Raw genomic sequence first — 23,483 nt, 5'->3', positions numbered from 1 at the left:
GCAGAATTTGCCGTTCTTGCGTCAGTGAAAAGAGGAAACACGCAAAGCAGAGGGTCCCCACCGCCCCCGCTCCCTCCCAGGTAGCAATCAGGAGCACGCACGCAGTGTCTCAAGTCTCCGGTGTTTTTCCGCCCTCTCCCAGCCTGTAGTTATCAGGCGGCCGGTAGCACAGGGGCAAGCGGGCTCTGGAGACGGTCACTGCCCTCTGTCGCCCTGCCTACACGTCACGCGCTAAGAAGAGCGCAGCGCGAATAATTCACAACTTGTCACCGTTAGCCTATTAATTCGCACACATGAAGATTTACGGTTAACTGTTTCTGTTCAACTTATTTTAAAATGCACGTACACGTTTTTACGAACACAGAGTGATTCAGGGCCAAGAGTGCGTAGACGAAATGTCTGCTAGCTCCATACTATCACTAGAAAAATTATGTTCTAAAGGATCCTGGCTTGAGCACAATACACTATCTTATTTTTTTTGCTCATTCATGACTCGACAATCTTTACCAGTGTTATGTGGGCCGAACAAAAGGTAAATATTACATGATACTATACAGGGTGTTCGAAAATTCCCAATACAAACTTCTAGGACTTGTAGAGGAGAGTGAGTAGATAATATTTTGAATTGCTATCCATGTCTGGAAACGTACCGTTTCCGTGCTAACATCATTGTTTTACAATTCCAGTCACTAATAGCCAAAGAAATTCCTTGTGTACACATTAATGGGTTTTCTTCAACGTGATGCAGTACAGCCTCTTCCAGTTCGGGCGTGCGGCATCTCTTTGCAGCACCGCAGTCACGCCTGCTGGCGGTGAAGGTACCCTTTCTCGAAACCGTTGCGTAATAGTGACGAAAATGGTATGTGATGGAGTCTGACGTTATAAAGAATTATCTTGATAAAGGTGACAAGCAGCTCTTCAATTAGTGTGAGCATCGACATTCAGAAGGGTTTTGTCGGTGTATTCTGCAAACGTGTACTTAACCATGTCGCTCCATCACTCACATACACTTGAATAAGGCTCGAACCACAACATGGAGGTAGGATGGACGTCAAATGACAGCAGTTGATACGACATAATCACCTCCCACTAAGACTATCCTATTGCATGCGTATTTATCAAAGATGTTTTCAAAAGACTGTAGCATTTAAACGGTACGTTTTCGGACATCAGTTCCTATTCAAAATATTATGTACTCCATGCCCTCTACAAGATCTAGAATTTTGTAACGGGAATTTCCCAACACCCTGTATATATCTTCTGGTAAACCTTCCGGGATGTAAGGTCGTGGTCCATGAAACTCTTCGGCTCCTAACGTTTCGTCCAGAGCTGCGCTGGGCATCTTCAGAGGGGTGTTTCTCCTGCGATGAGTCTTGCCGGAGGAGAAACACCCCTCTGAAGATGTCCAGCGCAGCTCTGGACGAAACGTTAGGAGCCGAAGAGTTTCATGGACCACGACCTTACATCCCGGAAGATTTACCAGAAGATTTGTCATCCGGTCGTGAAAGCCTTCATACTATGACCCTGTATATACTTTCGAGAATTGTTCAGTAAGTTCCAATAAAAATATATATTTAATGTAACATGCTGTTTTCCATGCCCCCGTCTGTCTTCTGAAGTTCAGGGGTACTATAAATGATTAATTTGTTTTCAAAACCCTATTTTTCCAAGGTATTACATGTACAAATATGACTGATACATAAAGAAAACCATAAACTCATCTACTTTGCATTCTGCACTCTAAAAATGTGCTACGAGCGCCTCTCTGGTCACACGTACAAGCGATAATCGTTCCATAACTTATGCAGAAATATCCTAGCGGTGGTCTTCACAGCTGCACTGGTGCTTAGTCTGGGCTGTTCCACTATTCTTGGCATTTGGGGGGGGGGGGGGGAGGGGGTTACATAAACCCGGACCTTAATATACCCTCAAAAGAAAAAGTCAGAAGGCGTTAGGCCAGGCGACTTGAAGGGCAAAGGGAACAGAGCCACATCTCCGATACCCAGGTTCGTCGTTTAGGTAGCGAAGAACATCAGAACTTTAATGAGGATGTGCCCCATCTTGTTGGAAGATGAAATTCTCGGAATCAGCAGTCATTTGTGGAAACCATTGTCTGACACTGACTTTCCTCTCATCTGATCAATGCTAGAGGTCGCATTACAACTTCATTCACGAAAATAAACACATTTTCACGTTGCGAACTTTTTCTTCGCAGTTTTCATGTTACTTGCCGTAATTGCTGCAGAGAGCTATTATTCCTCTGTCTCTAGCTTTAGCTATGCCACCACAAACTGTGATTTTTTTAAGTCGTAGCAGTTGTGTGTTCACTTTACGACTCTTCTTTTGATTTGTTTATATACATGTTGCCAACCTAACGAAGTATCTGCTGAAAACTAACGTCTGTTCATTTCCGTTCTCTCTCTCTCTCTCTCTCTCTGTGTGTGTATGTGTGTGTGTGTGTGTGTGTGTGTGTGTGTGTTAATGTAAACAATGAGTTGTTTGTTACGTATATTTTATCATTCAACAGGCTTTTCTTTCCTGCTTTGGTTGTCTGCATGTAGTAGTTTGCTTGCAGGTATCCGACTCAAAAGCTAGATACCTAAGGTCAGTCCGAAGGAATTAATGTAGCTCCACCCCACTTTCGGACAGCCTGTGTGATTTCTCATACTTGGGGATATTTTATTCATGTACTGTATTTTAATTTGTAAATAATATTCTTCTTGGAGGAAATTAAATAGAAACATTATTTCACACGCATTCTGTCTTTAACGATTTGACGCTCTCGCCATATCTCTTGTCTCATTCCCGTTGTGGAAACTGAGATCCAGGCATGACATGCTGACAGCTGACAAATATATAATCGAACTGCCAAATACGAACACGAATTCACGAATTACCTACTGGAGAATAGGACAGGTAGGAGCGGGGGGTGGAGGGGGAGGTGGGTAGTGACGACTGAGTGGAGAGGAAGGCTCAAATGGCTCTGAGCACTATGGGACTCAACTGCTGTGGTCATCAGTCCCCTAGAACTTAGAACTACTTAAACCTAACTAACCTAAGGACATCACACACATCCATGCCCGAGGCAGGATTCGAACCTGCGACCGTAGCAGTCGCACGGCTCCGGACTGCGCGCCTAGAACCGCGAGACCACCGCGGCCGGCAGTGGAGAGGAAGGGAGGGGCCAAATGAAGATCACTTAGTGTTGCTGAGAACTGTAGGAACACCCTTTAAAATTTTGAAATAATCAGATATAAAACACAGGGAGTGGGAGAGTACTTACAACTTTTACAGAAACAAGGCTGCAGTTCTAAACGTCAAAAAACATAAAAGGGAGCTATTGAGCAAGCAGTAAAAGTTAATAAGAGGGAATTTAGAAATTTAATTCAAAAATGTTCAAATGGCTCTGAGCACTATGGGACTTAACATCTGTGATCATTAGTCCTCTTACTTAAACCTAACTAACCTAAGGACATCACACACATCCATGCCCGAGGCAGTATTCGAACCTGCGACCGTAGCAGTCTCGCGGTTCCGGACTGAGCGCCTAGAACCGCTAGACCACCGCGGCCGGCAAATTTAATTAAAGATCAAAGATAATAAATAAAAACATTATAATTCTGTTAGAAGATCACTTTTAATGGCATTATATGTACAAGGTGTATCAAAAGGAAACTAAAAACACATTCAATGAATGTTATTTTTTTTATGAACGGGAATCTCAAAAAGTTACTTTTCATACATTTCCATAGGTGTTCAAAATGCCCCCTTGAGATGCATGGCATATGTCAATGCGGTATTCAAATTGTTACCACACTGCAGCGAGCATGTCTTGAGTTCGAGCTTCCACAGCTGCTGTTATACAGTGTCTCAGTTCATTCATTGTTCTTGGTAAAGGAGGCACATAAACGGAGTCTTTCATAAACTCCCACAAGAAATTATCACATACAGTCAGGTACGGTGACCTTGGAGGTCAGTAATGTAAGGATGAATCATTTAGTCCAGTGCCACCGATCCATCATTCAGTAATTCTTTGATTTAAAAATTCCCGCACTTCCAAAAGCGGGCGGGGGTAAAGTGTATGGGGCTCCAACGGTGGGAAAAGAAAGTTCTCAAGCATATAGAGATATGTGCTTCATGTAACAGTGTTCTCGACAAATAAAAATGGGTCATATACCTTTTCTAGCCGACCGATCTGGCCGTGCGGTTCTAGGCGCTTCAGTCTGGAACCGCGTGACCGCTACGGTCGCAGGTTCGAATCCTGCCTCGGGCATGGATGTGTGTGACGTCCTTAGGTTAGTTAGGTTTAAGTAGTTCTGAGTTCTAGGGGACTGATGACCACAGATGTTAAGTCCCATAGTGCTCAGAGCCATTTGAACCATTTTTGAACCTTTTCCCGTGAAACTGTACAAAACACATTAAATTTTGGAGGCCCGTAGAACACAAAACGCTTTCAGTTGTCCCGAGACCATTTTTACTAGGACAGAAGTGGTGCACACTGCTGCTACCTAGAGAGGACCATGTAAAACACGAGAGTTTGCTCTTTCCAACAGTCCATTGTTCACGCACATATCTCAAATAACATAATAGCTATGATTTTTTTAAAATCAAATGATTCTTTTTGATACACCCTGTATAATGGAACACGTTTGTTGTATATGTTGTACAGTTGTTTATAGTTTTTTTTGCTTTACATTCGCATAGTTAAAAGTGAGTTTGTAAATTAGGCTACCTCTATGTGCTGATGTTTTTCTAGGTCCGAAGACGGTTATTACCGACGGAAATTAATTACCTAATTACCGATAAACATTGTGATCCAAGATTGTAATTATTATAAAGAAATATATATATTGGATAAAGTCTTGAAACGAGAGGAGGAGGATATTGGTGTTTAACGTCCCGTCGACAACGAGGTCATTAGAGATGGAGCACAATTTCGGATTAGGGGAGGACGGGGAAGGAAGTCGGCCGTGCCCTTTCAAAGGAACCATCCCGGCATTTGCCTGGAGTGATCTAGGGAAATCACGGAAAACCTAAATCAGGATGGCCGAACGCGGGATTGAACCGTCGTCCTCCCGAATGCGAGTCCAGTGTGCTAACCACTGCGCCACCTCGCTCGGTCTTGAAACGAGATTATAAGATGAGTACCAATAGAAGAAAAACAATAGTAATGGAATGTAATAGAAGTTAATCTATCTACATCTACATCTATACTCCGCGAGCCACCTTACGGTGTGTGGCGGAGGGTACTTATTGTACCACTATCTGATCCCCCCTTCCCTGTTCCATTCACGAATTGTGCGTGGGAAGAACGACTGCTTGTAAGTCTCCGTATTTGCTCTAATTTCTCGGATCTTTTCGTTGTGATCATTACGCGAGATATATGTGGGCGGTAGTAATATGTTGCCCATCTCTTCCCGGAATGTGCTCTCTCGTAATTTCGATAATAAACCTCTCCGTATTGCGTAACGCCTTTCTTGAAGTGTCCGCCACTGGAGCTTGTTCAGCATCTCCGTAACGCTCTCGCGCTGACTAAATGTCCCCATGACGAATCGCGCTGCTTTTCGCTGGATCATGTCTATCTCTTCTATTAATCCAACCTGGTAAGGGTCCCATACTGATGAGCAATACTCAAGAATCGGACGAACAAGCGTTTTGTAAGCTACTTCTTTCGTCGATGAGTCACATTTTCTTAGAATTCTTCCTATGAATCTCAACCTGGCGCCTGCTTTTCCCACTATTTGTTTTATGTGATCATTCCACTTCAAATCGCTCCGGATAGTAACTCCTAAGTATTTTACGGTCGTTACCGCTTCCAATGATTTACCACCTATGGCATAATCGTACTGGAATGGATTTCTGCCCCTATGTATGCGCATTATATTACATTTATCTACGTTTAGGGAAAGCTGCCAGCTGTCGCACCATTCATTAATCCTCTGCAGGTCTTCCTGGAGTACGTACGAGTCTTCTGATGTTGCTACTTTCTTGTAGACAACCGTGTCATCTGCAAATAGCCTCACGGAGCTACCGATGTTGTCAACTAAGTCATTTATGTATATTGTAAACAATAAAGGTCCTATCACGCTTCCTTGCGGTACTCCCGAAATTACCTCTACATCTGCAGATTTTGAACCGTTAAGAATGACATGTTGTGTTCTTTCTTCTAGGAAATCCTGAATCCAATCACAAACCTGGTCCGATATTCCGTAAGCTCGTATTTTTTTCACTAAACGTAAGTGCGGAACCGTATCAAATGCCTTCCTGAAGTCCAGGAATACGGCATCAATCTGCTCGCCAGTGTCTACGGCACTGTGAATTTCTTGGACAAATAGGGCGAGCTGAGTTTCACATGATCTCTGTTTGCGGAATCCATGTTGGTTATGATGAAGGAGATTTGTATTATCTAAGAACGTCATAATACGAGAACATAAAACATGTTCCGTTATTCTACAACAGATTGACGTAAGCGAAATAGGCCTATAATTATTCGCATCTGATTTATGACCCTTCTTGAAAATGGGAACGACCTGCGCTTTCTTCCAGTCGCTAGGTACTTTACGTTCTTCCAGAGATCTACGATAAATTGCTGATAGAAAGGGGGCAAGTTCTTTAGCATAATCACTGTAGAATCTTACGGGTATCTCGTCTGGTCCGGATGCTTTTCCGCTACTAAGTGATAGCAGTTGTTTTTCAATTCCGATATCGTTTATTTCAATATGATGTTGAAAGAATTACTTTGGGAATTGAGACGTGGAAAGTAGTAGAGGAGTTTTGTTACTCTGGTAGCCAAATAGCTTACGACGGCAGAAGTAAAGAGGGTATGAAATGTAGACGGGCAATAGCGAGAAAAGCTTTCCCGAAAAAGAATAATATGTTAAGTGGTACGAGGTATTTTCTGAAAACAATTTTTACAATACACCTTGGCCTACCAACAGTATAGGCGATACTCAATAATTATAAAGCAGCTACGGACAATATAGCCTGAAGGAGAGAACAGCAACTTATGAAATCCAGGGTGGCATTTGCAGGACAATGGGTTGCGTTCTAACGGTACCACGGCGAGTACGGAATCTGAAGAGCTCAGTTAATAACGTTCTTTACTCTGCAAGTGGCGCGTATAGAGGTTGATGGAGCCTTGTTGGTGGCGTACGGAGTCACACTAGGCAGCGGTGACCATCTCGGCATAAAACATAGCAGCGTGCTTGGCTCGCTACAGTGTGAACACGCCAGGTTTGAGTCCCAGAACCATCAGTTGTAGAAGCAACTCGTTGACCAGCAGCTGGCTAGTGATGCTGGCAGACGCAGTTGAAGCTGTTTGGCCCACATGCGACCAATGGCTGGTGTGGAGAATTACGCAGCGTCGGTTGTAGTCAAAGACAAGTACGTTGTGACATGTCCCCGCCTGTGACCTCACATTGATGTCCTGGCCAGCAAATGTGCCTGATCTGTACCCTCTGGAACACACAGCGGGCGCCAGCTGCGTGCACGCAAACCACCGTCCTGTAATTCGCGGGAATTGCTTGACCTGTGTGTAGAGATCTGGTGTCACAAACACCTCCTTCTGAAATACTGTCACTAGGCAAAATTGCTGCTGTACTGTGCTTTCATAGTGGACCAATGCGCTATTAAGCAGGTGGTCAAATGTTTTGGCTCATCGGTGTATCTGCCCATTTATTTCTTAATAAGCCTCTGTAACCGAGCCAGCTGTCAGATTCGTTAGGGCTATTTACTCAATTATTTGATGAGGTAAGTTACAGTTGCAGCTTCCACGTTTAGGTTCATCAGCTTCCCATACTTAGCCTGAGGTGAATAACGGGATGGTACCTTTACTTGTCTAACATCTGAGCATATACCCAATCCTTTGTTCATCAGACGTTGAGCCCAATATTCGTTATTCCCTCTAAACCAACACATTTGATATTCATCCAGCTATTTTTTCTGAGACATTCCTAATTCCCTTGTTGTTTGTAGCATTTTTCTCAATTCTATGTTTTAAAAACATTCATCAGTTTCATGTCGATATCTCATGCAACTAGACCTTCTTAGTTGAAGAAAATTTTATTAGGTTGCACAAACGTTTTTACTTCTTCTGTGCCTCGGATAACATTAAAATGTTGTTCCCTAAATAGCAAAACTTTCACTTTTAGGGTTTGTAAGTCAAAGCAAGGCAGTTACACGTCTCATTTCCCGCAAAGAAACAGTGTAAAGGTGAAAGTGTTTATCATCTGCGAGGGATTTCAGTACTTAATTTTTGCTAACATAAGTAAAATATCTTGAATATAATACGATTTCAAGCCACTTACTTTGTGTGACTCCATGACTGAACCGAAATATGTAACCGTTTAATTTTAATATACTCATTTAACGATAATGTATGGAGGAGACGTACATTGAGGTGACAGAAAACCTTGGATAGCGATATGCACATATTCAGATGGTGGTAGTATCGCCTACATAACATACAAAAGGGCAGTGCATTGGCTGACTGTCATTTGTACTCAGGTCATTCTTGTAAAAAGGTTTTCAACATGAGTATGGTTCAAAATGGTTCAAATGGCTCTGAGCACTATGGGACTCAACTGCTGACGTCACCAGTCCCCTAGAACTTAGAACTACTTAAACCTAACTAACCTAAGGACACCACACACATCCATGCCCGAGGCAGGATTCGAACCTGCGACCGTAGCGGTCGCGCAGTTCCAGACTGTAGCTCCTAGAACCGCTCGGCCACTCCGGCCGGCCCAACATGAGTATGGCCATACGACGGCGATTAACACACTTTGAACATGGAATGGTAATTGGAGCTGGACACATGGGACATTTCATTTCGGTAATGCTTAGAAAATTCAATATTTCGAATATACAGTGTCAAGGGAGTCCGAGAATACCAAATTCAGGTATTACTTTTCACCAAGGACAACCCAGTGGATTACATCCTTGACTTAATGACCGAGAGCGGCAGCGTTTTCGTAGAATCGTCAGTGCTGACAGATAAGCAACATTGCCTGAAATAACCACAGAAATCATTGTGAGACGTAAGAGGAATGTCTCCTTTATGACAGTGCGGGGAAATTTTGTGTTAATGGGCCGTGGCAGCAGACGATCAATGCGAATGCCTTTGCTAACAGCACGACATGGCATGCAGCGCCTCTCTTGAGCTCGTGATCACATCGTTTGGGCCCTAGAGGACTGGAAAACCATGTCCTGGTCAGATGAGCATTGATTTCAGTTGGTAAGAGCTCATGGTAGGTTTCGAGTCTGGCGCAGACCCCACGAGGGGATGGACACCAGTTGTCAACAAAGCACAGTGCAAGCTGGTGGTGGCTCCCTAATTGTGTCGGTTTTGTTAAAGGGAATTAATTAGGTCCTCTGGCCCAACTGTACCAATCATTGACTGGAAATGGTTAAATTTGGCCTTCTTGGAATCCATTTGCATCCATTCGTGGACTTCATGTTCCCAAACAACGATGTAACATTTATGGATGACAATGCGCCATGTGCCCGCATCTCGTGGTCGTGCGGTAGCGTTCTCGCTTCCCACGCCCGGGTTCCCGGGTTCGATTCCCGGCGGGGTCAGGGATTTTCTCTGCCTCGTGATGGCTGGGTGTTGTGTACTGTCCTTAGGTTAGTTAGGTTTAAGTAGTTCTAAGTTCTAGGGGACTTATGACCACAGCAGTTGAGTCCCATAGTGCTCAGAGCCATTTGAACCATTTTTTGAATGCGCCATGTAACTGGGCCACAGTTGTTCTCGATTGGTTGGAAGAAATTATGGACATTTCGAGTGAATGCTTTTCCAATCCATATCTCCTGACATGGATCCCATCGATCGTTTTTGGGACATAATCGAGAGGTCAGTCCGTGCACAAAATCCTGCACCGGCAACGCTTCCGCATTTATGGACAGCTATAGATACAGTATGGCTCAATATTTCCGCAGGGGACTTCCAACGACTTCTTGACTCAATGCCACGTTGTGTTGCTGCACTACACCAGGCAAAAGGAAGTCCCTCACGATATTCGGAGGTATCCTATTACTTTTGTAACCTCAGTGTAAGCCAATACGGCAACCAAATATTCGTATGCTTACACATTCGAGCATACTACAGGCTGTTCAGGACATTTACTCAGGAGTAAAACATTTCTAGAAGTTAAAGAACTTCATGTTTCGAATAGGGACTCAGGGAATGCAAGTGATATTGGACTGAGTTGCAAGAGGTAAAGAAAAATCAGGGAAACTTACAGACCTGGTTGCCAAGCAGGCCCGTATCATTGTGACATAACTTGCCCTCAGTGTGCTGCGTCGTCGTTGTTGACGCAGTTAAGACCCAGCGATATAATGCGTGGGCAGATCTGAAGGACAGCACGCTGTGGCCACTCAATTCCGTTCTACGGTCGTAGTCCATTTACATACTTCCGGCCGGTACAAGCAGCTATTGCTTAACCAACTTCCGCAAATGACTATGCCCGATGATTCATGAGTGCATGCTCGGCTAAGTGGACTTGGAAGTCTCGTAACTACGTACGCTCTTCTCCAGAGTCAAAGATCCCTTGTAGCTACTTTGTTGTATTCCCAAGAACAATTTTTGTTGTCAGTTCTGTAGCGATACTGTACTGAGTCTATATTTTGCACTGGCAATATGATTTCATTTTATTCCCAAGTGTATGTCATACACAAAAACTAAAGTAACATTATATAGTTGTTAAGTGCTTTGGTGTGAATGAGTGAGGTGACTAAACTATCGAAGATGAAAAATTTTAATACCAGGCAGTTATCTCAACTGAGTGTTTACTTTATTACATGGAAAACTGGTACGAAATTCTGGGAAATAATATTTAAAAAATATGAAAGGAGAAAGTAAAGTCATGCGTTTTGGTTATAAGATGTGGATGCTAAACGCTGAGAAATGTTGTTAAACATTGTAAAAAAGAAACACTACAATAAAGAATAACCTCTCGGTCAAGTAAAACGACAGCCAGCGAAAGTAAAGGATATGTAATAGGACATCCACAAAATGTTAAGACCAGTTTCAAGGTACAGTACTTATATTTATATTTAGATCATATTTTTAATCGCATAAAACTCACTCACGTGTGGTTTACTTCGCAACAAGATTCCTGTGTAAACACTTACGTGACATCACATTACAGTATATTATGTTAAACAGGATTAACAAACAATGAGGTGACAAAAGTCATGGGATACCTCATAATATCCTATCGGATCCCCTTTTTCACGGCGTAGTGCAGTAATTCGACGTAACACGTACTTAACACATCGTTGGAACTCCCTTGCACAAATAGTGAACCATACTGCCTCTTTAGCCTACCATAATTGCGAAAGTCTTGCCGGTGCAGGACTTTGTGCCCGAACTGAACTCACTAATTCATAATTTGTGGGGTTCAGTCATAAAATTTTAGTTATCACCTCGAAACAAAAAAATTACATAATTATTTTTGTATGTCTTTGCAAGTAAATCTCTGCTTAACAGTCTCGTATCACAGCGCTAGAAGAGCGAAAATGAAATGGTGGAACCCATTAATGAAGTGGAGTATCGTGTGTTAATTTTTTTTTATTTTATTTATTTATTTAACCCTATTTTTCATGGGGAACAGAGCTGTAACAATCCGTGCTGCATTGGTAGACGCGTGAGGCAACAATGCACCATCATATGACACAGTAGAAAATTGGCGCGGAGGCTTCCATTGTTGTGAGACATATCTGAAGGCTGAAGAACGAATCGGGAAACCATCTCTCGGCGAAGAACCGGGAATCCCAAGAGAAGTAGCGGCCACGGTTCTCGAATAATGGCGTATCACAATGGAGGCGATAGTATAAGAATGCAAAAATCAGTCCTGCATCAGTTTTCAATGTCTTGCGCGGCGTTTTGGGTTCCGCAACTGCTATCGTCCATTCAAAAAACCCGCTTAACCGTGCCAGCAATGTAAATTTTGCACCTGTGTCATGTCGATGCAGATGACTTCTTCTAGCCTCTCAGTCACTACGAACGACGGGTGAGTGTGTCCCTATGACCGATAGACAAAGGAAAACAGGAAACGGCGGGAACGTGCGGATTCACCACCGCGAAGACCTAGCCGTCAACGGGTTATGGGGTTCTACGGAAATCTTATGACGACTCTACGGGAAGCTTTCAAGTCGAAGCGTTGCGAGAAGTTGTCCAAGAGGGTATTTTCGCTCCACAGCTTCCCTACTCATGCTGAAAAAGCACACGGCAACACACGTTGCTTCTTTGGGCTATGAAATTTTCCCTCGCCCTGTGCCCTTCCGACATGGCCACAGCTGATTTCTCCTTCTTTCTCTCACAAAGAAACCATTGTGCGGCAGCCATTTCGAAATGACGAGGTTACTTTCGATGTTGAACGCTTCCTGAACTGTCAGAATGCACAGAACTACAAACAAAATCTCCGCCAAATGATCCACCGTTGGGACAAACGTGTCTTATTGAAGGGTGAACTTGTGGAGGAATCCTAACGCCATCACCTTGTTCCATGGCCACAGACCTTTTCTTTTTTTTTTCTTTGGCGATAGTCGAAACTTTATGAGTGACCCTCGTAGTAAGATTTTGATACACTTAAACATTTTTTCAGTTTCGACTTTACAGAAATTATGAGATACATAAGAACTAAATAAAACTAAAGTTATTTCGGAGACTTTTGAAACATTAACGTATCACGAGGACGATCTGGAAAGTAACGCCTCCGGATTATTCATGTTGAAACTCTTAAAGATTTTTGAATAAAACAAACTTCAGTAACATTCTACACCTTGACTCTTCACGTCTACGTATTTAATTCTCAACATAGTGTCCATGGCGACGAGCACATTTTTCCCAACGGGAGACCAGTTTGCTGATATCGTCTCTGTAGAATGTTTGACTTAGTCGGCGGGGCCACAGACGCACCTCTGCTTGCACCACTTCATGGTTCTCAAATGAGGTCCACGAAGATGTTCTTTAACTTTTGCAGACAGATAAAAGTCAGATGGGGCCAAGTCGGATATTTATGGAGGATGATCGATGACAGTAAAGGCGTCGGATTGTTGCAGATGTCGAGGTTTTCGTGTGTAGTCTGGCACTGTTATTCTGAAGGTGCTCCATGTGTAGACGAACTCTTCGAATTCGTGCTTTCAATTTTCTGAGGGTCTCGCAGTACACCGACGTAGTTTTGTTACAAAGCGCCATGTTACACGCAACAACTCGGAACCGTCTAGTGGCAGAGGGTGGTTGGAACTTCAGTTATCGAAGCAGGAAATGGATCAAGTAATATGCGTGACATGTAATACACCAAAACATCTTGAGAACAGAGTACAAGATTTTGGAGGCGCTACTTTTCAGCAAGCCCTCGTAGGTACACAATGGAAAAAAAAAAAACCTAACTGCCTTAATGAGAGCAGCGATACGCAGGATGCATAGTCATATAACACAGATTGATACCAGTGACGCTGTTGGAAGAAAGGGTGACAATATTTCATAAGAGTAACTAAATGGTAGAACTACTAGTCTAAGATAAGGTAAACAGCTGCGAATTTCATATAATGATCTTTTTTATAAAATTATATGAAGCATAAGAAAACGTCTTTTAGCTTTACACCTCTGAATATAACAAAGGAGTGCTGTTTCATTAAGTACAAACCGACGTATTAATAGGACACTATCGCTTGCGAAGATTGCAACACCCAAAAGGAATGGACTGAATCACTTGAAAATAGGTGGATATGTAGAACAGTAAAGACTGCACAGAGATAGCGTTCATGTAGGCCCAACAGCGACCTATTTTGTGTGACCGGTCAACGTGCAGGCTAGGGCCGATATGCCTCGTCGACATCAAAGCAACCAATATCAGCATGTGAGTGAATCCGAACGGGGCAGAATATTGGTTTCTGGGAAACGGGTTTGTCGCATGATGACATTGCAGCTCGTACAGGGCACGCTGCTACCACCCTGATGTCTGTGAGGAACCAATGGGAACATTTATTCATCTTTCATACTATGAAGCATATCTATTCTATTCAACAAAAATTCATAGCTCTTAAGCTAAGCATCTTAGAACCCATGTTTACTGGACATTTTTTTGCCCACACTACCTCAACTCAAAAGATGGTAAACAAAAGAGCTTATAGTGGAAGGGATATCTTTCATAGTATCGAAGATGAGCAAGTGCCCATAGCTCTTAAGGTATGCATTTTAGAGCCCACATTTAATGGACTTTCTTTCTTGTTTCGGTGAGTACGACCATCTCTCAAAATACTGAACACTTTATTTTCACACCTAATACTTGCACTGAGAGTCGACTGCACATTAACATTAATTTGCTTACTGGTTTTGACGGTAAAAACTTTCGCTACGGTAATCACTAAATCTATTGCTTTAACCTAACTGTTGATCACTCAGGCGCCAAAACAGAAGAAAGCTCAGTGTCTCAAACATCTCTTTTAAAAGTGAAAGTTGTGCCACGCGAATGCGACCAGCACGTAACATTAATTCTCAAATGAGTCGTGTTACGTTAAACACCACCAGTGTTTAAAACAGCTCACGATGTCCTTGTTAAGCTTTGTATTGACTCTGCTGCGCATGACGTCGTAGGTCGGACCACCCAACAGAGTATGTTAAGGAGAAGACTTGGTAATGCTAACGCCGTCATCAACCCGATGGTCACCATGATCGTGAAGTGCTGTACTATGAATGGTCCTATTGGAGGCAGTATGCTATTGCCTTTTAACAGTTGTAGGGCGATAGACTGTTTAACGTGGACACCGAACCAATGTGCAACTCGGAATATTTTATATCAACAAACATATCAGAGACATCAAATAACTTGGAAAAGAGGTTGAACGGAATGAATAGTTTCTTGACAGCAGAGGATAAGCTGACATCAACAAATATGAAAGAGACGTAGCGGAATACGGTCTATTTAAATCAGGCGATGCTGAGGGAATTAAATTAGGAAATGAGCCACTGAAAGCAATATCTGAGTTTTGTTATCTGAACATGAAAGTACGTGATGCTGGCCGACGTAGAGAGGATATGAAATAAAGACTGACAGTAGCAAGAAAAGCATTTCTGCAAAAACAGCTAGTTATTGTTATCGAAAGAAAATTTAAATATTGGTTAGAATTTGCTGGAGATATTTGTTTGGAGTAGGGACTCGCACGGAAACGAAATGTGAATCACTAACGAGACACAGAAGAAAATAGAAACTTTTGAAACGTCGCGCTTCAGAAGAATTCTGAATATTAGATAGATTGTTCAGATAACTAATGAGAAGGTATTGAATCGAACTGGATAAAAAACAAATGATTGCTACAGTACGATTAAAAGAAGAAATCAGTTGATAGGGCACGGCCTGAAGCATCAAGATGTCGTCAGTCTGGTTATGGATGGAAATGTGTGGGGTAAAAGTTGTAAAGGAAGACCAAGGTTTGTTTACAGTATGCAGGTTGAAATGAGTGTAAATTGCGGTAGTTGTCCGGGGATGAAGAGGATTGCACACATTAAACTAGCATGCAGGGCTACACCAGACCAACAGAAGACCACAAAGACAACAACAACAACAACAACGACGACCCTGAAAATTGTGAATGAGTATTGTTTCGTTCTCATTGCATTTACATGCCTAGGTATACTCCCATGAGCAAAGAGGGATTAATCATCTTTGTGTATGCTCTCGACATCCGGACAAGCGTAATGAGCAATGCTGCAATGAAGAAAATAATCATTGAAGTTAGCCATAAGAAGTTGTTGTGGTCTTCAGTCCAGAGACTGGTTTGATACAGCTCACCATGCTACTCTATCCTGTGCAAGCTTCTTCATCTCCGAGTAACTACTGCAACCTACATCTTTCTGAATCTGCTTAGTCTATTCACCTCCTGGTCTCCCTCTACGATTTGTACCCTCCACCCTGCCCTCCAATACTAAATTGGTGATCCCTTGATGTCTCAGAACATGTCCTACCAACCGATCCCTTCTTCTAGTCGAGTTGTGCCACAAATTCCCCTTCTCCCCAATTCTGTTCAGTACCACCTCATTAGTTACGTGATCTACCCATCTAATCTTCACTATTCGTCTGCAGCACCACAGTTCGAAAGCTTCTGTTCTCTTCTTGTCCAAACTATTCATCGTCCACGTTTCTCTTCCATACATGGCGACACTCCACGCAAATACTTTCAGAAAAGGTTTCCTGCCGGCCTGTGTGGCCGAGCGGTTCTAGGTGCTTCAGTCTGGAACCGCGCGACCGCTACGGTCGCAGGTTCGAATCCTGCCTCGGGCATGGATGTGTGTGATGTCCTTAGGTTAGTTAGGTTTAATTAGTTCTAAGTTCTAGGGGAATGATGACCACAGAAGTTAAGTCCCATAGTGCTCAGAGCCATTTGAACCATTTTTTGAAAGACTTCCTGACTCTTAAATCTATACTCGTTGCCAACAAATTACTCTTCTTCAGAAACGCTTTCCTTGCCATTCCCAGTCTACATTTTATGTCCTCTCTACTTCGACCATCATCAGTTATTTTGGTCCGCAAATCGCAAAACTCATTTACTACTTCAAGCGTCTCATTTCCTAATTTAATACCCTCAGCATCACCCGATTTAATTCGACTACATTCCATTATTCTCGTTTTGCTTTTGTTGATGCTCATCCTATATCCTCCTTTCAAGACACTGTCCATTCCGTTCAACTGCTGTTTCAGGTCCTTTGCTGTCTCCAAAAGAATTACAATGTCATCGGCGAACCTCAAAGTTTTTATTTCTTCTCCCTGGACTTTAATTCTCACTCCAAATTTTTCTTTTGTTTCCTTTACTGCTTGCTCAGTGTACAGATAGAATAACATCGGGGATAGGCTACAACCCTGTCTCACTCCCTTCCCAACCATTGCTGTCCTTTCATGCCCCTCGATTCTTATAACTGCTATCTGGTTTCTGTACAAATTGTAAATAGCCTTTCGCTCCCTGTATTTTACCCCTGCCACAATCAGAATTTCAAGGAGAGTATTCCAGTCAACATTGTCAAAAGCTTTCTCCAAGTCTACAAATCCTAGAAACGTAGGTTTGCCTTTTCTTAATCTATCTTCTAAGATAATTCGTAGAGGCAGTATTGCTCACGTGTTCCAACATTTCTACGGAATCCAAACTGATCTTCCCCGAGGTCGGCTTCTACCAGTTTTTCCATATGTCTGTAAAGCATTCGTATTAGTATTTCGCAGCTGTGATTTATTAAACTGATAATTCGGTAATTTTCACACCTTCTTTCTTTGGGATTGGAATTATTATATTCTTCTTGAAGTCTGATGGCATTTTACCTGTCTCATACATCTTGCTCACCAGATGGTAGAGTTTTGTCAGGGCTGGCTCCCCCAAGGGTATCACTAGTTCTAACGGAATGTTGTCTGCTCCAGGGGCCTTGTTTCGACTTGGGTCTTTCAGTATTCTGTCAAATTCTTCACGCAATATCATATCTCCCATTTCATCTTTATCTACGTCCTCTTCGATTTCCATAATATTTCCCTCAAGTACATCGCTCTTATATAGTCCCTTCCACCTTTCTGCTTTCCCTTCTTTGCTTAGAACGTTTTCATATTCATACAAGTGGTTCTCTTTTCTCCAAAGGCCTCCTTAATTTTCCTGTAGGCAATAACTGTCTTACCCATAGTGATATATGCCTCTACATCCTCACATTTGTTCTCTAGCTATCCCTGCTAAGCCATTTTGCACTTCCTGTCGATCTCATTTTTGCGACGTTTGTATATCTTTTTGCCTGCTTCATTTACTAGCATTTTTATATTTCCTCCTTTCATCAATTAAATTCAATGTCTCATCTGTTGCCCAAGGATTTCTAATAGCCCTCGCCTTTTTACCTACTTCATCCTCTGTTGCCTTCACTATTTCGTCTCTCAAAGCTACTCATTCTTCTTCTACTGTAAATCTTTCCTCTGTTACAGTTACAGACAACTGGTACCATTTCTGTCAACACCGCAGGTTAATAAAATCACAGCTTCGTGCAAAAGTTCACATTTTCCCACTTCTAACTCTCTTCCACTATACATTCACACAAAAGGGCACTTCCGCTGGGACAGAGTCATTCCATAAGCCATTACTGTCCTGCGGCAGCGTGCTAAGTGGACACCTGTGGAGCGAATGTACTCCACCTGCCGTCCATTATTTGCCGCGATGCACGCCAAGAGCAATATGAAGTCCCTGTGGGAAAATACCTGTTACGGAGCGTTGTTTTGAGACGATGGAGTACTAAGTATTTTATGTAGAATTATTCATTTTAGAAGAAATTTTCTGCGTTTTCTTCCAATAAAGTCTTCTAGTAATGAAGTGTTTGTCAATAATGACAAGGACACTTTTACTGTTGAGCGTCAGATGTATTATGCATTTTTTCTGATGTATCTGTCACCTGCGGCTGACAGAAACAAAACATGCTCGCTAGGCAGAATGAGTCTAAAAGCACAGCGCTTGCTAATACAAGAAGACTACCGATTCCACCAGTGCTTCGCAACTGCTAAAGATGTATAGGAATTGGATGTTCGTCCTAATCTCATCTGCGTCCCACACCCTTTCCATTTCCTCCTCCTCTCCTTCTTTGCCGTCTCTTTCTCCTGGCCCTTTCTCTGTTCATCAACTCATCCTCTCCCCTATCTCTGCCCATTTCCTCCTTCCCCCTCTGTATGCCCATTTCCTCCCCCTCTCTGTCTACATCCCCTTCTCCCCTCCCCCTGGCTTTGAGCCTTGTTTGTTAATGTCGCAAAGGAAGTCTTGATTAGAAACTGAAATCACTTAAAATGAACGGGCGAATCGTTAGGGATGACTGGTATACGGGGTATAAGACCCCAGACAGTATTTCACATGATATTAATCTGCAAACGAGTAGGATTACGAAGTTTCGGAGGATTCAGATTCCGTAGTAGTGTTCTCATTCAATAAGTCATAAGTACAGCTTCCCAATTTTCTGTTAGAACAGATTCCGAGAAATAAAACGAAACAGACTGATATCGTAGTTAAAACGGACTGTGAGAAAGAAAACTAAATCGCATATTTTAACACCAAAGCATTTTCTTCTCGCAGGCATTTTTAACAGAAATCATGTACAGTGCTGTTTAAAAATAAAAGCAGCCTCTGTCAGGCTGAACGATTGTTAGAGAATCGTGCAAAACCTTAAAGTAAATCGAAGAATAACTTTTTGAGACTTTTGCTTATATATATATATATATATATATATATATATATATATATATATATATATATCGGATTAGGGGAGAATGGAGAGGAAGTCGGCCCTGTCCTTCCAAAGGAACGGTCCCGGCATTTGCCTGAAGCGATTTAGAGAAATCACGGAAATCCTAAATCGGGATGACAGAACGCTGGCTTAAACCGTTTGTCCTCCCGAATGCGAATCCAGTGCGCTAACCACTGCGCCACATCGCTTGGTACACACACACACACACTCACACATACACACACACACGGTACACACACATACACACACACACACACACACATATATATATATATATATATATATATATATATATATATATCTTATGTCCATCCGAATGTTTATTAACATTAAACTACGACTTGTCTTTGAAAAAATGTGTAGCCTGTAGTAACATGTAAAAATCTGAAGTAAATAGATCAAGAAGTTGTCGAGATTTTTGGTAACAATGTTAAACTACGACTTATAGGAGTATAGACAAGCTATCCGGATTACTACTAATGGACTAGTCTGCCCATTTAGTTGGCGAGATACCTCTTTCGCAAGAAGTTTTCAAGATTCTCAGTCGTACTCACACGCAGCGTCCTATAAATCTATTTTTTATGCTAACGCGATAGTGAACACAAAACTGTCCTTCACGCATAGTAAAACCTTATCCGACCTATTCGCACTTTTCTCATCGTAGCCTCAGAATTTTATCACGCATGCACTCCACGTTGCCTTGCCCTCCTATCCGTCCCCTCTGCCAAATAATATCACTCGCTCTTTTTGCTCAATTTCTTCGAACATATTTGCATATCCTGCACCACCCGCAAACTCGACGAATATAAGCGCATTCTCCGTGCAGTCCTCTCCCACAACTTCTGTCGTGTATACACCAACTCCTCCTACCCCTCCCGCACTGGTCTTCACTTGTACACCCTACTTCCCAGCGAAACATCCGCACCCCCCCCCCCCAACCACACACACACTCCGGACACAACGACCCCTTTAACCGTACTGTCCCGTTCCCCTCATCCCTTAATCCGCCATTCCTACCCATACTGGCAGCTGACCTAGAGGGACTTGCCAAATATGTCTGTCATCATTACCGTCACCTTCTCCATCTTAGCATCAATGACAACATCACCACCTGTATTTTATAGCAAATCATCAAAATGAATAGATTTTTTGTTTCAATATATCATTATTTTAATCTTTTATCCATCACAAAACCTCTACTTGTAGATATTTTAATGTCAACAAGCTGCTGCCAGCCTTCTGCCCTTCTCACAAATGTGGAACAAACGAAATGATAAACAAAGCAGCCTTTCGACTCAATAAGTCAGTTCTAACATCTTTGATTAGTTAGAAAATGTGGGATCATAAAGATAGATGTGCGCTTGGATGTAATATAATTTTGCGTGGTAGAATTTACGAACTGCGTTGCAGGAAGTGAGTCATGTGTTTCACAAACCTTGAACAGTTCCTGCCATTCAGCAGCTTCGTAACTGCATGGCGGCTGACAGCCCGTTAGAAGTAATCAGGATAAGCTATCTGGGGCCAGAAGCGCAAACACGCCTTGATGACCTGCTTTGTGCAGTCGCCGTTAGGGGCATCGACTGCCCACGCTTCGACCGCTTCTGCCGCTTGTACTGTATTGAACGCCACCGCCTTACAGTTTAGAAAACACTGTGACATAAGCACAATACTATCTCACTGAAATAAGTGGGATTCGTCTTTGAGGCATAAATTAACGATTTAAATATATTAGACGGAATTTATTTGGAGCGCTCATAAGCTCGGTTTTCAGGGCCCAGGGCGTTCCTTATTTATGAGGTGTGGCTAGAAAAAAACCGGACTAGTACTGGCGAAACAATAAAACGAATGCAATAAGGCTGAAAGTCGCGTGGCCTGTCACGTGACTCTCGCTCCGCCTACTGCTCGAGTTTCATCTGCCTCCTGCACTCAGTCTGCCCGTGGCATCTGTTTTAAGTAGTTGACGTTTTGTCTGTGCGTCGGAAAATGTTGAGTGTACAGAAAGAACAGCGTGTTAACATCAAATTTTGTTTCAAACTAGGAAAATCTGCAAGTGAAACGTTTGTAATGTTACAACAAGTGTACGGCGATGATTGTTTATCGCGAACACAAGTGTCTGAGTGGTTTAAACGATTTAAAGATGGCCGCGAAGACACCAGTGATGACACTCGCACTGGCAGACCATTGTCAGCAAAAACTGATGCAAACATTGAAAAAATCGGTAAATCGGTAAATCGGTAATCCTTGTCAACTCCTGTTAACTCAGACACTGCTCTGATTGTTAAACGGCGATCTTGTCGAACAAGTTTACCGATTTTTTCAATGTTTGCATCAGTTTTTGCTGACAATGGTCTGCCAGTGCGAGTGTCATCACTGGTGTCTTCGCGGCCATCTTTAAATCGTTTAAACCACTCAAACACTTGTGTTCGCGATAAACAATCATCGCTGTACACTTGTTGTAACATTACAAACGTTTCACTTGCAGATTTTCCTAGTTGGAAACAAAATTTGATGTTAACACGCTGTTCTTTCTGTATACTCAACATTTTCCGACGCACAGACAAAACGTCAACTACTTAAAACAGACGCCACGGGCAGACTGAGTGCAGGAGGCAGACGAAACTTGAGCAGTAGGCGGAGCGAGAGTCACGTGACAGGCCACGCGACGTTCAGCCTTATTGCATTCGTTTTATTGTTTCACCAGTACTAGTCCGGTTTTTTTCTAGCCACACCTCGTACACCGACGGAAAAAAAGAATGGAAAATGGCAACGCCAAGAATCCGTTCGACGTAAGCGAAAGCTGGTAGGTGCGTTTCTTCATCTGAAGGGTGATTTCTATTCAAATTACGCGCCAGTAGATTAGAGTGGCGCTAGCAGAGCAACTACGGGGAAGCAAATCTAATTTGCTTTAAATACACACTCTAACGGTCGTCAGCGTTAGTTACTTTTTGAGATTGGACGTGATTAGTTGATGTTAGTCAACAGCGCCTTTAAGGAGACAAAGACGACTTGATCAACATATCGCTAAATCTGAACAGGCTACGAGAAGCTGGATGTTCCTTTTACGATATTGCAGAAAGATTTGACAGGAATATAGTCATTGCACGTGATTACTGGCATCTGTGGTCACGAGAACGTGAAGTCGCGAGAAAACCGAGCTCCGGAAGGCCACGTGGCATTACCGAGAGGAAACGCCATCGTGTTCGGCATATGGCTTTGGCATATCGTACTGCATGTGCAGCAGCAATTTGGGCAGCAGTTGGCACTACAGTCACAATGAACTGTTACAAAACGGTTACTTCAAGGACAGCTTCGAACCAAACACGCTGAATGCCCTGTGGCGTGCATTACACAGACCCCAAACCACCGCCATTTCCGACTTCCGTGGTGTCAAGCGAGAGGCCATTGGAGGGCAGCTTGGAGATCTCCCGTGTTTTCTGATGAAAACTGGTTCTGCCTCGGTGACAGAGATGGCCATGTGTTTGTCGGATGGGGACCAGTTGAGGGCCTGTATACCCAACCCGTCTTCGTGCTAGACACACTGGACCTACACTTGGAGCAATACTCTGGACTGCGATTTTATATGACAGCAACAGCACCCCCGTGGTTATCCCAGGCGTTCTGAATGCAAATCCGTACGTCAGTCTGGTGATTCGATCTGTTGTGCTGCCGTTCATGAACAGTATACCAGGGATGTTTTCCAACAGCATAACGCTCTCCCACATACAGCTATTGTAACCCGGCATGCTCTACACGATGGCGTTTCCTCTCGGTAATGCCACGTGGCCTTCCGGAGCTCAGTTTTCTCGCGACTTTACGTTTTCGTGACCACAGATGGCAGTAATCATGTGAGTTTCCTTGGCCTATTCGGTCACCAGATCTGTCTCCAATCGAGCACATATGGGACATCATCGGACGACAACTCCAGAGTCATCCAGAAACAACTTTAAGCGTCCCTGTATTGACCAACCAATTGCAACAGGTATGGAACTCCATCCCACAAACTTTCATCTGACACCTGCACGACAAAATTCATGCGCGATTGCATGTTTGCATTCAACATTCTGTTGGTTACACCGGTTATTAACGTACTAGCATTAACTTGTGATCCGGCAATGTTAATCACTTAAGATAACACACGCAATTTTACAGCAGTAATTCATGGCCTTCTGAACGGTCAGTATCTCATAAATTCTCGTCCCTCGTCAAGTAATTAAATAATAGAAAGAATTTC

The sequence above is a fragment of the Schistocerca nitens genome, chromosome 1, assembly GCF_023898315.1.
Source record: "Schistocerca nitens isolate TAMUIC-IGC-003100 chromosome 1, iqSchNite1.1, whole genome shotgun sequence".
Classification (NCBI taxonomy): Eukaryota; Metazoa; Arthropoda; class Insecta; order Orthoptera; family Acrididae; genus Schistocerca; species Schistocerca nitens.
The sequence above is the reverse complement of the archived record's forward strand: the minus strand, read 5'-3'. Positions refer to the sequence as shown.